The sequence below is a fragment of the Triturus cristatus genome, chromosome 4_1, assembly GCF_964204655.1.
Source record: "Triturus cristatus chromosome 4_1, aTriCri1.1, whole genome shotgun sequence".
Lineage (NCBI taxonomy): Eukaryota > Metazoa > Chordata > Amphibia > Caudata > Salamandridae > Triturus > Triturus cristatus.
Window position 1 is genome coordinate 78,531,229 of NC_140585.1, and position 16,541 is coordinate 78,547,769.

Consider the following 16,541-nt stretch of genomic DNA (forward strand, 5'->3'; position numbering starts at 1 on the left):
TTCTTTTAAATGGGAGCAAGTTACATTTGAAGTTATAAACTATGGAGCACTCTATCGATTTTCTTTCCAAAATGTCAGTCATACATGGACTCTGATCCTCATTCCAAACTGTAACAAGATAGGGTCCATGGAGTCCTTCAGAAACTGGTCATCCCGTAGCCTTTCTATAAGTCGCAATAGGTGGCCTCAAATTACACATCAACATTATGTGGTTGCATTATAACATCCATCAAACATTTACATTCGCATAATAATCTGAATAATCAAAATTAATTAGGCTAGTCGGAGTACTTCGGAGGGAGCAGGTAGTTGGACCTCTCCCTACTCTTCCCAAGGTCAACCGATGCCATACACAAATGGAAAGGTATCTAAAGGGAACACCGCCCTGTCTGTGACTCAGTTATCACTCCAATTTGGGGGGAGGGGAGTAATTAATTGATTAATGGTTTGCGACCTCAAATGTGTTTCCAACCATTAATATATGCCATATTGAATCGCAATTCACACCTCTTGTTAAATGCAATTCGAGGTCGGTAGCTGAACCCACACTGAGATTCGTTAAGGCTTTTCTGACTCGCACATTGTATATTAAATACCTGTCCGAAAGCGGTTCATGGTCGCATACCCAGTAATTTCACAAAATAATAAATATAAACCTTAAAGAATAAGGTATTGGGCTAAAAACAAAACTTATTATAATAGGGTATTGAAGGTTTGCGCAGAGGCGGGCCCTAAGGAAGTCTGTGGAAGGCATTTTCACCTACGGGAGTGGATTTTATGCAGCGCCCTCCAAACAAGGTGAGCTGACGTGACTCCCAAGTAATGTCACTCACCAAGGCCCAAACTATGACGGCAATCTCTGTAGGAAGTATAAACTATCATTATTACCTACGTCTTTCTGATTTCTGGTCCAGGATAACATGATTCTCATGGGCCGAGGGCAGGCACGTGTTCCTCCGTGTCTGAACCGGAAGTGCCGACAGAGACACCCCGCCGAGCGGCCCCAGACCGGCACTGGACGCTCGCCGCCATCGAACGCCCTTCCCTCACGCGGCACAGCTCGCGCTCACACCTGACCACCGCGCACGCGCTACACCCCACTGAGTCACCATCTTTAGACGAAACCGTTACCTGGGCTCGACTTGCTTGTAAATGCGTTCGTGGCGCGTGCATCTGCATGTCGAGGGATAATGTTCGCGCGCACGCGTACACCCGCTGCGGAATGGCGGGAATCCGCGGGGCTGGAGACTGCTGATGCCGTACTGAGGAACACTAAAGGAACTGAACGGTACGGGGCCGAGGCAAAACAGAATGTCTCACGAATCCATTGTAACCTCGGTTAAACCAGGGGGTTGTCCCTCATTGTATGTATGTATGTATGTCTATATTGTTTAATTAATGAAAATCCTAATAATATACTTTATTTTTCCATGTGCAGAGTAGAAAAGAAGGGAGAAGGGAAAAATAAGATCTTTTGAATTAATAACTGACGTACATACTTTGGCTAGAGTAACTGGGTTCGATAAAATCGTAAAAGCAATAGTTCAGGCTGGAACTAAAGTGCTAGTGCATGAGGATGGCAGCTAAATCTGCGGACCCAGTTTACTCGTGCTTTAGGTAGGCCCCATAACCCAATTGAGATGTTTGTTTACAGAGGAAAAATAAACCCTTTTATGTGAACTGTCCCAACATTGATTATGAGTAAAAAAACATTTAATACACCATTAACTGGTGCCATTTAACACACCATTAACTGGTGTTTTCCTCATTTCGGTGCAGGTGGCATAAGTTGACTTGTCTGACGTGCTTGTTTGATCTTGATCGTTTCAGTTTCCTTACATGCCTGGAATTTATTTTAGATAAAATCTAAAGCAGGACTCTGGTTTTGTTGTGGACACAAGACTGTTATTTTGCTGTGCAAGGCATTGGATTGTTGTCGCTCAAATTTGATGGCCAGCTATTTGCTACATGGTGGCTTTAGCCCATTTGAAGCTTGCGTTGGCCAATGGCACTACCTCCCCGATGCCGTGCACAAAAAATGACCGAAACCAGGGAGGGCCCCCTTTAATCCTCCAGTTTCTTTTTGTTTTCCCCTGGGGAGACACAGAAGGCTTTCTGCGTCTCTCCCCACCCATCTGTGACATCAGCGCGCCGTGAGGCCCTCTGGCATCACAGTTTTCCCCATTCAAACAAGGGCCTTCCTGAAAGGGTTTCCTAGCCGTGGATCGTGGCAGAGCTGCGATCCACAGCCAGGAAACCCCGCTAGACACCAGGGATGTCTTTGTGGGGGTCGGCCCTCGTGGGAATGGGCGACCTTGGGGACCGCTGGGTTGTAGGAAATTTGTGTCAGGCCAGTGATTTCACAACTTTCCCACACAGAAATTTGAGAAGAACGTGATTTTTTCAACTAAGTTTGAGGTTTACAGGGGATTCTGGGTAGGAAAACTTTGGGGGATCCACGCAAGACATACCTCCCTGGACTCCCCCGGGTGTCTAGTTTTCAGAAATGTGTGGGTTTGTTAGGTTTCTGTAGATGGCTGCCGAGCCCGGGGCAAAAAATCCAGGTTCCCCCACCCTTGTAAAACCAGGTAGTTTTGTGATAAGCAATTTTGAAGTCTCCTCAATACGTTTTGGGCCCTTGCCTGTCGCGGTACTTGGGCCACCCACACGAGTGTGATACCATTTTTATCGGAAGACTTTGGGAAATGCGGGGTGGGTGGAATTTTGTGGATCCACTCAGATTCCAGAGCTTTCCACCATAGAAATGTGGGGATCATGTGTTTTTTATTTACAAAGTTTGAGGTTTGCAACAGATTCTGGGTAACAGAACCTGGTGAGTGCCGGACAAGTCACCCCATCCTGGATTCCCCTGGGTGTCTAGTTTTAAAAAATGTATAGGTTTGCTAGGTTTTCCTAGATGCCGGCAGAGCTAGGGTTCAAAATCTACAGCTTGGCACTTTGCAAAAAAAGGGTCCCTTTTAACTGTAAAAATGTGGTGTCTCCATGTTGTGTTTGAGCCGTTTCCTGCCGCGGCCACTAGACCTATCCACACAAGTGAGGTACTGTTTTTATCAGAAAACTTTGTGGAATACGGGGTGGGTGGAATTTTGTGGATCCATGCAGATTCTAGAACCTCCCATCATAGAAATGTGAGGGAAATGTATTTTGTTTGACAAAGTTTCAGGTTTGCAAGGGATTCTGGGTAACAAAACCTGGTGAGAGCCACACAAGTCACCCCCTCCTGGATTCCCCTGGGTGTCTAGTTTAAAAAAATGTATAGGTTTGCTAGGTGTCCCCCCAAAAATATGATGTGCCTACGTTGCGTTTTGGGCTGTCTCTTGTCGCGGGCACTATTTATGTGGAGACTTTGGGAAACACTGAATAGTAGAACAAGTGTTTATGCCAATTGACTTTCTTTGCATTTATCCCTTCCAAGTGTATAAAAGAGAATTAATTTTCAAAAATGCCCTCTAACTCACATGCTGGTATAGGTACCCAAATATACGGAGTTGTGCAAATAACCACTGCTTATAAACTCCATATGTTGTTCCCATTTCTGAAATACATAGTTTTCCTTGATACCTATTTTTCACTTTTTATATTTTACCAGTGGACATAACAGTATATTGCTTGTAATAATCTGTAATACTTTGAAGAAGTTACAGGTGAAAATGCAGACAAAAATAGTTTTTTTCAACTCATTTGCAATATGATTTAATTTGAACTGTTACTTTCTATAGGAAACCTTGAAGGATCTACATAAATGACCCCTTGCTGAATTCAGAATGTTGTTTACTTTTTCAGAAATGTATAGCTTTCTGGGATCTATTATTGGTTTTATATCAATTTGTAGCACTAACTGAAAGGAGGTTGAAAGCACAAAAATGTTGGTTTTCTAACAAAAGTCTGCCTGGTCCTGAAAGCTGGTAAAATGGTGATTTTATCACCGCATACGTTTTGTTGATACCTGTGAGAAGTTGGCCTGGTATATGCTGACCACTAGTTATAGTGGGCACCCAGTACCAGTCCTAACAACCTCTTATTTGTTATAGGTTAAAGACAACCTTTATTGAAAGCTATCCTAGTGGTAGCTAAGGAGAGCAGCCTTCAGGCTAAGTCTTGAAGAAATGTAAAGCAGCTTGTTTTTACCAGTCTATAATCTCTAGTGCGAGTGCCTAAATGAAAGACAACCACACCAGGTGTATATATATATGTATTTATTTCTAAACACACCCTCCTAGACTCTTTATGAGACTAGAGGTCAAAACACATAATTTACACTTCAAATATGACAGTAAAATAGCACAAATACATGTCAGGCCCATGGGGCGAGCCAAACCATATACTAAAATAGTGGTATAAGAACCACGACTTAACTAGACAAAAGGCCTAGAGCCTGTAGAATCGCTGAGACCCCAAGGAACCAACCAATGTGGTGACACAGGGGACCCACGGGGGCCGTGTGCAGTGTGTGAACACAGCTTTGAGCTCCCATTAGCATCTATGGGGAATGTCGCAGTTAGATTTTTAAAGATTAGGGACACTTAGAGTGAGTCAGGAACCAAACCCTTTGGGACTTAGGAAGTTCTAGGGCCAACACCCACGGGAGCACTGGAGTACTCGTGTTACCTCGCCCAGGGAAGCCGGGTGCATAGGTGTCAAATGGTGTCGTGTCGCGTCGTCGTTTTCAATGGAAGCTGGTGAAGAAGTGCTGCTGCCAGGAAGATGCGAAGTGTCAGAAAAGATCCAAGCCTGGATCGAAGATGATAAGAACCTGAAAGCAGAGGGGACAGAGTCTGGGTCAATTGCCAGTGACCAGGAAGGTGAAAGGCAGATGCCCACCGATGTCGGGTGATTTCAGGTGAAGAAGGTGAAGCTTGACTCTTCAGCCACGAGGACCAGGAGGCGTCGAGGACGACCAGGAGCTGGATTCGAGCTGCCCACGAAGGATGTCGAGTGCTGGAGCAACCAGGGAAGCCCAAGGAAAATCAAAGTTACCCCCTCAGGGACCCACCAGTCGACGGACCAGGGATCGCGAAGGGACCTTGAGAGGAAACACAAAATGGCGGCCCACAGGCCACTTGGGGTGACTAGGCCGACAATCTTCGGTGGATCTTCTGCTCGAGGTGGGGGCTACAAGTAACCCCAAGCACGACTTCAAGAGACGTCGAGAAGTCAATGCACTTGCAAAAGTGCACGGTTACCAGGAGTTCTGGTTCCACGCTAATCTCGAGGGCTGCGGGTCTCAGCTTTGCTGGGGAATCGGGTCGGCGTCTGAGATGTCTGGAAATCCTCTTCCTGGCTGCAAATACTTCGGAGTCCAGCAGGAGCTTTGGAGATGCAGACCGGCAAAATGCTTCGTTGGTGCCTGCCAAGCAGGGAAGTCACTCCTTGACCCTAAGGGAGATTTCTTCAGTCCTTTAGTCTTTAGTAGAGCGTCGAAGGTCCAGGCTTCAGCTTCAGAGCTTTGTCCAGGGATATCTAAAGTTCTGGTTACAGAGGTTCCTTACTTATACCTAAGGAAGGGGTTGGACTAGCTCTGGGGACCCACCCATGGGAAGGTTTGGAAAGAGGGGTGGCTACACCAATTTCCTTTGTCCAGTTTCGCGCCAGAGCAGGGGCTGGAAGCCCCTGAACCGGTTTGTGCTGGACTATGCACAGAGACACCAAATGTGCCCCCAGTGCAGGACTTCAAAGCACTTTGAGAGTGCTCCCACCCAGCCCCAATACACATAAGCCTGTCTGGGAGGTGGTTACACCTCGCTGTGACAGGAAACCTATTGTCCAGGCCTCCCCTGCCGGAGTTTCGGTCAGCAGCAGGAGGCCAGGCCCGTGTCTGTGGCTGCAGCATCCATTTTGTGATGCCAGGGCTCTATTAGATTTCTACCGGGTATACCAGTACTGCCATGTCTCTCCCTCTAGAAGGGTGGGATCATATTCTCACATCAGGACTTGATGTGGGGGTATGTTTCCATGGTATTTGACACCAAACACAACATGTTTCCGTGCAGTCAGTCCAAAGTTAGCATTAACCGTATAAGATATAATGCACTTAAGAGTATATGGTCAGGCTGCACCACTGACAACCCCAGAGAAGAGATTCAGAAGGCTGCAGAGGGGCTCAGCTTATGCTTGGCACCTTCACACATATAACCAAGAACCCTGCCTTCAGGATTGATAAGGCCTGCCATAGGGGTGACTGATAGGTTACTATGTGCAGTGATAGGTGAGGTATAGTGAACTTATACCTCAGTAAGGGGTGCATGCACCACCTTACCCAGGCTGCAATAGCAGACCATTGGTGTCATTTTGGAGGGCTTTCCAGGGGTGGCATAATACATGCTTCAGCCCCTGGTTGGCCTCTGGGGTACCTATGCCCTGGGTACATAGTATACCATATACTAAGGACTCACAAGGGTACCCCAGAATCCAATCTGGAGTGTACCTAAAGTACATGCAATCAATTTAGAGAGGAAGCAGCTAGGCTGGGGCCCTGAATAGCAGGGTCCCAGCTAGACTAAAGTCGGAAAACAGTGAAACACCAGTAAAAAGTGGGGGTAAACATGTGAAGCAGATCCTACTCTCCTACAATACCATTAGCAGGGGAAAAAACGGACGCTTTCTTCTTCAGCACTTTTTTTTTTAATTTTTCACCAAAACCCCAAAATGTAGCTGTATTTTGGTTAATTTCTGGGTCTCCTCAAGGGTAATCCACAAACCCTGGATACCTTCAGAATCCTCAGGATGATGGAAAAAAAGGATGCAAATTTGGCATGGATACCTTATGTGGACAACAAGTTACAGGGGCCTAAGCGCGAACTACTCCAAATAGCCAAAAAAGGGCTCAGCACTGGGGGGTAAGAGGCCCAGCAGTTAAGGGGTTAATGGTATGTGTCAGTGCAACCCGAATTGCATCTGTGAATATCCCTAGTCTGGTCGCAGTTTGTGCTGTGTTGACGGAGAAACACAGGTCTGAGACTTCTCTGCCGTGTCTAAGGCCGTAAAACCTGCACATTGGGATTGCACAGTGATGCCGCTCACTTGCCATCTTTGGGCAGCAGCATAGCAGGTAAAGCCAAGATTCACGTTGGTAGCTACATAGACAACAAGCGGTTGAATTGCCCTGCCGAGCCCAGGATTGGTTGAAGTTGACGATAGGCAATGCAAGAATTCTCATGTAGGTGATTCTTTTTCGAACGTGGACTGTTAAAACTTTCTCAAAGTAAGGATGAGGTTTTCCCAGGATATAGGAGGCGTCCCATATTCTAGTCCTGATGAAGACCCGCATGACGATTTAAGAACGCATACATAGGGTTGAAACGTCGACAGCATCTAGGCCCAGTTCAAGACCTTGCTTGCAAAAACTTGAATTATTTCTAGCATCAGTGTCATTGTTGTTTCTCATACTGGCCTTTTTATTATTGTGTACATATATTTCCAATCACTTTGTATATATTACGCACTGATTGTGTCACTTATTTCACTATGTCACTTATTCACCTTAAACTTTCACAATTTTGGCAGCCTCTTTTGCTATAAAGAATCATATGGGTGAGAATATAAATTATGCAATTTATATAAAAAATATCTTGCCACCCAACAAATTTAATTTCATTGTGGTTTGTGTATCTTTACTGCTTCTTGTGTTCCGTTTAAATAATTTTCTCTTGATCATTTCTCTGTGGATTGATACAATCTGTTTTCGTATAAATTTAATTGTAATGCAAAGCAATTTTGCGATCATACTCGACAGATCCATTGTACTTACCATGGTGAGTCAGCCACTTCAAAGATTGTTTTGATTTGAGCTTTCAGTGAGGGTGCTGAGGCACGCAAAGTACTCATGTATATTCTATTATGTCCCCTGAGCATCAGATGTCTGGACGGGCGAGTCCCAGCACCACTCTCACTCTGGCTCTCCTGGCCTTTCGAGGGAAAGTTGTAACCTTCTTGTAAGTGGAATTTGAAGATTCATGAGGAACTTGTTGAGTGCGCCGGGAAAAGCTAGGTGACCGTAATTAAGAGAGGGGACAAGTTTAGTTCCCAAAACTTTCAGGATGGGTTTAGCAATTGGACTGTGTAACAGTTGGTTTAGGCATTTGAAACTGTAAATGACCCCAGACCCCTTACTTCTTAGGTGTTTTAGTTGGGCCACTGTTTTTTCCCCGTCTGATAGCCTGACGCCTAGATAGTTGTAGCTCGTGCATTTTTAAATTTGCAGATCACCTAGGCGCCATAGAGCAGTTTCTTTCGTAGGTACTTCCCAAAGATGACTATCTTGGTCTTCTCCTGGTTTACCATTAGGTTGTTCTTTTGATTGTACCGGTGTAGTGCATTAAGGGCTTTCGGTAAACCAGTCTGCATGTAATCCATTATTACAATGTTGTCAGCATACTGGAGGATTTGGAGTTGCACTTTTCCCAACCTTTGTGTTAGTAAACATGCACCTTCCAAAGCTTTGCCCAGGTCTGCTGTGTAGAGATTAAAAAGAAGGTAGGCTAGGACACAGCCTTGTTTCAGGCCGTTGTTGGTTGATGCTTTTGCGGTAACAGTGGATTGGCTGGTCTTTATGTGGACCCAGCTCCCTTAATGTAATGCAGCTATTGCCTTAAGTAGCTGTTGGGGATTCCTCAGAAGTCTAGTTTTCCCTACAGTTTCCCTTGATCCACCTGGCCAAAAGCTGCACTGTAATCTGCAAAAAAGCAGTGATTGTGTCAGCTGTGTAGCTCAGTATGACAGGTGACCCAATTCTAAGATGTTATCCGTGGTGGAACTTTCAGGTCTGTATCCAGATTGAAAGAGGGGAAGGATGTTGGTTTCTTTTGCCCAGGCTTCTAGTTCTAGTATACTTGCACAACGCTTTTGCTTCTAGTTCTAATAAAGCAATAAGGCGGTCATTTCATGGTTTCGTACAGTCCCCTTTTTAGGTCTCGTGACGTAAGCAGCGCATGCGATGCTCTCGTCTTACGAGGCTTCTTGGAATAGATACAATTCCAGAAGCCTCGTCTCAGCTCTTCCTTCAGCTTTCATTTGTGCGCGTCGTTTGGCGTCATGAATTATGCCGTAGGCCAGTGTTTCCCAAACTGGGGTCCGAGGACCCCCAGGGGTCCGTGGCACATTCCCAGGGGGTCCTCAGCCAGCAATTTTAAAAGCACGTCAAAGTTCTTTGTGAAATTAGCGTCAAGAAAATGCCAGTGAATTATGTACCTGCTGGAGAGAGATGAGAGTTTTGTCCAGAGGCAGCTTTGACTTATCTAATGTGACACAGAGAGTTAATATGCCTACTGCAAAGAACATGTACATTGCATTTTAAAAAACAGTATTTTATGTGCATAGGTCAATGGGTTACTGATTTTGTCACAGAGATTCTTTCGTCACTGTGCAATTCATAAGGGACAATCGTAATCTAGCAGTGTCCTATAAACTGTCATCAAAGAGCTGCTTGCAAACTGCATGGTAAAAGTTAGCAACATATGTTTATTCCCAGTCTATCATTATCCTGATGCTGCTGTTCCCACTTCCTGCACATGAACAATTTTGTAATTCTGTTTTGTCACTTCTATGTGTGCTGCCTAATGCAGCACACATGGAAGTTACAAAACTTCATTTTTATTAAAGATTGTTTATGTGCAGGAAGGGTCACCTTCCTGAACATAAACAATCAAAGGTGTTTTGCTTTTTCCGTTGGAAAAAGCAAAAACGAGGAGAAATAGGGCATTTCTCCTCATTTCGCAAAGTTAAGACCATGTTTTTCATGGTCTTAATTCTGGTGCTGTCTCCTATTTAAGCTGACCTTGTAAATAGAGGGCAGTGTCAAAATCAATGGGTGTCGGAGTGAAACGCCCACTGCAACTCCCACTGCCCACCTTTTTCACGCTAAGCGTTGCGTGAAAGGGGGCCTTATTTACAAAGGCAGCGTTAAGCCACAATAAGTGGCTTAACGCTGCCTTGTAAATAAGGCGAAGTCCCTATTGCCACAGGAACATCACTAAAAGTGACGTTCCCATGACGATGGGGACTTGTAAATATGCCCCTGAAATCCTTAGTTCGAGTTTTTGTTTTGTGTGCACACGTGTTTTTATTTTTTTTTAATTACTGTTTTAATGTTTGAAATTTAAATCCTACAAATTGCTTGGGGGTCCCCGGCTTTCAGTGGTGACTCAATGGGGGTCCTCAGGAGTCAAAAGTTTGGGAACCACTGCCGTAGGCAGTGCAATGATTGCATGCAAGGCATGTCAATCGCTGCTTGTTGCCACCCTGTCTCCTTTTAGGCACGCTCTCCGGGATTGGATTGCTTACGGGCGGATTTACACTCTTTCCTTTAAAGGACTCGAAGCACTATTGGTCTCGCCTGACCCAGCGCATGCGCTGGTCTGGCGAGACTTTTAGTAAGGGCTTCAAAAAATGCTACCTGTCGGCCTACAGCTTGCGTGCATGCGCACGGGCGCGCGTTTATGAGCAGAGGCGCCATATGGCTTTCCTCGTCATGCTCATTAAGCGCGCGCGCACACAACTCCCGGGCCCGGGCTTGTTTTAATTTGCAGCACGAGAGCCCGCTCGCCTGCTTGTTTTCTCTCTACCCTTTGAGCATGTACGCGGCAGGGAAGTGAATGGTGAACACACCACGTGGAAAGGGGTGTTCTTTTAAGTAGGGCACCCATATGGGGAATTGGGAACGTCTGAACCCTGGAAAAAATCAATTCACCAGATCACTTTGGAATTATATCTCCTTTTCATTTGGCAATTTAAGTGTGACATTGATTAACACTCGCGCAGAGCAGCTCAACCGACCAACTATTACCTTTCTACTAGTAACAATATAGTAAAACCGTATGGTCCCGTTCCCAAGTAAGACCTTTTTAAAGCCTTGTTGAAACATAACTGGGGATCTATCTGGCATAAGTTGTGCACATAACAATTCTTGTGGTTGAAAGACAGTAACGTCCTCAAACCTTTTACTTTCATGCATATAAAATAATTTGAGTAGCACATATGGCAAACCAATTTGGGAATTTTTTAATTCATGACTAAGCTATGTCTCTTAAACTTCCCATGTGTGTGCTCCTGAAAGCATTTTCTGTTCCTACAATTGAAGAAAGCATTTTATGTATGTCCTGTATATTTCAGCATTTTCACTACGCATTTATCATACGGAAACCACCTCGCTACTCTAGTCTCTCATGCACTGGTCAACATGTGTCCACTTTACAGTAGTCTCTCTTGTAAGAGAGGCCTTGCTTTTTTATGCTAACACATGCATGAATGGTATTTGCATGCTCAGCACATTAAAACCAGACTTTTGGCTTTACCACTGCTAGATGTCCTGAGAGTGACATGTTTTTTTTTTGTATCAAGCTAAATTATATGTTACCATTTGATCACCCCCTTTTCATTAGCAACAAGGCCCTTTGTAGAATATGTGTTGCAACTTGGAACCAGATTGGGCTCATTGATGGTGGCACTGGTTTGCACCAGCATACAATTGCCGGAATATACCACCAGCCCTGGGCGGCTCTGTGCATATGAAAAGGATAACTGATGCAGTACTCCCTATAGGAACAATTTTGCATGAATCAGAAAAGGCAAGGGCGTGTAGCTGTGGTCAGAAACAGCCTTCTCTGAGGCTCCCAGACATACTCTTAAGTGCCAAGGGGCATATTTACTGGAAAATGTCAGAGTGCAGAGCAATAGCAAATTTGGCACCGCAGCTCTCCTACATTTTCAAAACGCAGGGATGCGCCGTATTTAATACAATACGGCGCACCCCTGTGTTTTCCCTAGCGCTTGCGCTAAGGTTAGCTGCCTAGCACCAACACAGTGTAAGGGTGTCTGCGATGCAGGGAATGATTGTTTATGTGCAGGAAGGTTTCCCTTCCTGCACATAAACAGTCCATAATGGCCATTTGTTACTTCTGTGTGTGCTGCAGTATGCAGCATACATAGAAGTAGCAAATCGTCATTATTAAATGATTGTTTATGTGCAGAAATGGACACCTTCCTGCACATAAACAATCATTAATGGCTTTTTGCTCTTTCTATGTGTGCTGCAGAATACAGTACACATAGAAAAAGCAAAAACAAGCATTGGCATTGCTAATAGGTCTCGCTTTTTGGACCTTATAAGTATTAAGTTATGCAGCACAATATCCTTGGTGCAACAACATCAACTGTTACATGGCTAAACACTTATAAGGTACAAGGTTTAGCCATGCAACAGCTGATGTTGTTGCACCAAGGATGTTGTGCTGCAAAACTAAATACTTATAAGGTCCCAAAAGCGAGACCTATTGGCTATGCCAATGCTTGTTTCTCATTTGCAGCGCCGTCCACACGTTTGTAATGGCCGCTGACAGCCCCCCACCCTTGCAAAATGTTGAATTCTGCTGCATCATCAACGCACCTTATCTCTATGGTGTTTAGCTTTTTAAAGCAATCTATTCAAGCATTTATTTGTGCATTATGATGAGCTGATGAGTATATTTCGTGTGAGGCGGGGTTGGACTACAGAGGTATGTTTGAATGGTCCTAGTTAAGGATACAATGTATATTAGTAATACAGCACGGCTGCTCTAGAGCCAGAGAACCAGGTCAGCAGAGCTGCGTTAGAGCCAGAGAACCAGGTCAGCAGAGCTGCTCTATAGCGTATGAAGAGCTGCTCTAGAGCCTAAGAACCAGGTCAGCAGAGCTGCTGTAAATCCAGAGAACCAGGTCAGCAGAGCTGCTGTAGAGCGAGAGAACCAAGTCAGCAGAGCTGCTCTAGAGCCAGAGAACCAGGTCAGCAGGGTCGCTGTAGAGCCAGAGAACCTGGTCAGCAGAGCTGCTCTAGAGCCTAAGAACCAGGTCGGCAGAGATGCTCTAAAGCCAGAGAACCAGGTCAGCAGAGCTGCTGTAGGGCCAGAGAACTAGGTCAGCAGAGCTGCTGTAGAGCCAGAGGACCGGGTCAGCACAGCTGCTCTAGAGCCTAAGAACCAGGTCAGCAGAGCAGCTCTAGAGCCAGAGAACCAGGTCAGCAGAGCTGCTCTAGAGCCAGAGAACCAGGTCAGCAGGGCTGCTTTAGAGCCAGAGAACCAGGTCAGCGGAGCTGCTCTAGAGCCTAAGAACCAGGTCAGCACAGCTGCTCTAGAGCCAGAGAACCAGGTTGGCAGAGCTGCTGTAGAGTCAGAGAAACCAGGTCAGCAGAGCTGCTTTAGAGGGAGAGAACCAGATCATCAGAGCTGCTCTAGAGCCAGACGACCAGGTCAGCTGAGCTGCTGTAGAGCCAGAGAACCAGGTCAGCAGGGCTGCTTTAGAGCCAGAGAACCAGGTCAGCAGGGCTGCTTTAGTGCCAGAGAACCAGGCCAGCGAAGCTGCTCTAGAGCCTAAGAACCAGGTCAGCAGAGCTGCTCTAGAGGCAGAGTACCAGGTCGGCAGAGCTGCTGTGGAGTCAGAGAAACCAGGTCAGCAGAGCTGCTTTAGAGGGAGAGAACCAGATCAGCAGGGCTGCTCTAGAGCCAGAGGACCAGGTCAGCCGAGCTGCTGTAGAGCCAGAGAACCAGGTCAGCAGGGCTGCTTTAGAGCCAGAGAACCAGGTCAGCGAAGCTGCTCTAGAGCCTACGAACCAGATCAGCAGAGCTGCTCTAGAGGCAGAGTACCAGGTTGACAGAGCTGCTGTAGAGTCAGAGAAACCAGGTCAGCAGAGCTGCTTTAGAGGGAGAGAACCAGGTCAGCAGAGCTGCTCTAGAGTCAGAGGACCAGGTCAGCCGAGCTGCTATAGAGCCAAAGAACCAATTCAGCAGAGCTGCTCTAGAGCCTAAGAACCAGGTCAGCAGAGCTGTTCTAGAGTCTGAGAACCAGGTCAGCCGAGCTGTTGTAGAGCCAGAGAAACCAGGTCAGCAGAGCTGCTTTAGAGGGAGAGAACCAGGTCAGCAGAGCTGCTTTAGAGGGAGAGAACCAGGTCAGCAGAGCTGCTCTAGAGTCTAAGAACCAGGTCAGCACAGCCAGCTGCTTTAGAGCCAGAGAACCAGGTCAGCAGAGCTGCTGTAGAGCCAGAGAAACCAGGTCAGCAGAGCTGCTTTAGAGGGAGAGAACTAGGTCAGCAGAGCTTCTTTAGAGCCAGAGAACCAGGTCAGCAGAGCTGCTTTAGAGCCAGAGAACCAGGTCAGCAGAGCTGCTCTAGCTGACTCTGCCTGACTGACACTGACTGACTGATACTGCCTGACTGACACTGACTGACTGACACTGACCGACTGACACTGTCTGACTGACACTCACTGACTGACACTGATTGACCCTGACTGACTGACACTCACTGACTGACACTGACTAACTAACTGACACTGACTGAGACTGACTGACACTGACTGACTGACTGACACTGACTGAGTAACACTGACTGGCACTGACTAACATTGACTGACTGACACTGACTAACATTGACTGACTGACTGACAATGACTGACACGTACTGACACTCACTGACTGACGCTGACTGAAACTGATTGACACTAACTGACACTGACTGACTGACAATGACTGACTGACACTGACTGACACTGACTGACTGACAATGACTGACAGACACTGACTGACTGACACTGACAGACACTGACTGAAACTAACTAACACTGATTGACTGACACTGACTGACTGACACTGACTGACTGACACTTACTGACTGACACTGACTGGCTGACACTGACTGACACTGACTAACATTAGGTCTCGCCTTTGATTAAGTTAAAGCCATTTGCTTTGCTATACAATACCATTAGCAAAGCAATTTTCAATGCTTGTTTGTTAATTGGGAAGAGGATGGAACCTTTCCATGTTGATGGAATTATTGAGGTGGCATAGGCATGCTTGAAGAGTGTGGTAAGCTGTCCTGACCAGCATGCATGAGAAGCTTTGAACACTGATGCGGGGACCCCATTGGGTCCTGGGGCACCATCTGTCCTAATTTTTCTGATTAAGTGGGGTACCTCAGCCTCTTTAATGTTGGGTGTTTTGGAGGCCTGGCGTGTTACTGAGGAAGATTGTAGTGGATTGGTATGTGATATGTTCTGATGATTAAAGTGTAACTGTTTGGCGTGTTTGACCCACTCATCGGCTGCCACTCCATTCTCTTTCGTCTGGCCGGTTTTACTTCATTGGTTAATGTAGTTCCAAAGTTGAGTATGTTCCCTTTCCTTGAGGAGGGTGAAGATTTTTAGCCATTCTGCCTCAATCTTTTTATATCTTATCTGCCAGAGTTTCTTTCTGTGCTCCGCACGAAAGACTGAAATTGTAAGTGTTTGCAAGTTTTTATTCCCTTTTCTTCTTGCCTTCAGGGCATTTGAAAGGCTACGTTTGGTTGAGTATAACTCCCTTGGTTTAATTTGTAGGTGGAGTGGATGGGCATTGGTGGCCTGCGTCTGGGTAGTTACGAGTCCACCCCCTAGGCCTTGTTTTAGGTCCGCTAGGACTGCTTCCCAGTGCTCCGGGAGGTAGACGGTACATGTTGCTGTTGAGTTCGACTCTTTAGATTTGATCCACTCCATAAGTTTTGGGCCGAGTTTTGCAGACCAGTTAATCTGCTCTGGACTTAGTGCGCTCATCCCCGTTGGGATCTCCTAGTGTTTGCAGTTGTGGGACGACTTTCCTTTCTAATTGGAGGATTGCCTTCAGCGCTCTGTGATTGCTCTCATCCCTATTGTCCACTTCGAAGTAACTGAGGTGTAATGCCAGATGATCTGAAATGAAGATGTAATCAATTGTGGACTTGTCCCTGAAGGAGGGGAGTGGGAGCCAGAGGGGATCCCCCGCCGTTTTGACGGCTCCTCATTGTATATTACAGCAAGAAGGCTCTGGCCTTCCTTTTCTAAAAGACACACAACCAGTTGGAGGCAGTAGAAGGACGGATGGACAATGACTTAGAGTACCAGTGTATTGGGAAAGCGGGGAGCAGTACAGACCACTGACACTACATTTGTGTGAAAAAGGCCGCTTTATTGATATAGGTGCACATCACTTAAACAACCTTGTCCTTTGCCATGCAAAACTACAAACTCGCCATACAAAGTTGCCCACCTATGTTAAGCTACCATCCACCTCTAAGATATCCCTCCCCCCTTCATATCAACTTAATACCAACTTAATACATCAATATTGTATATGTTCCAGGTCTGGTCAACTGCAACTGAGACTTCTAAAAATCCCTTTGCACATTCTTACATCTATGAACCTCTTAACCCGTTAAATTCCCTACAGAACTTGCCTACCCGTTCCCTTTCAGCCTGAACAGCAGCTGACCACAACAATAAACTTCGGTAAGCCATGGCAACCTCTTGCCAACCACCACCCCGAAAAGGTGGGGGTGCCTAAGTGCCCCCTACCCTTTTTTCTGCCAGCCCCTGCCCTTGCCCCCTTCACCGTTCGGCTAGGGTTATACGTTTCTTGATTAACTGAATTAGGGCCCCTTATCTGCACTAGTAACGTTACATGCCCCTGAATGTTGAATGCACCCAATCCCCCCGGAAGCAAGATCTGAATGTACATCACTATCTAAACCGAGATCCATACAACAG

At 46.0% G+C, this 16,541-nt stretch overlaps 1 protein-coding gene across 1 annotated transcript in view; it reads left to right on the forward strand.

The window, feature by feature from the left end:
* The window catches only part of CARNS1 (carnosine synthase 1), a 357,576-nt gene that overhangs the window by 82,413 nt on the left and 258,622 nt on the right, over positions 1–16,541 (forward strand). The window lies entirely within an intron of this gene.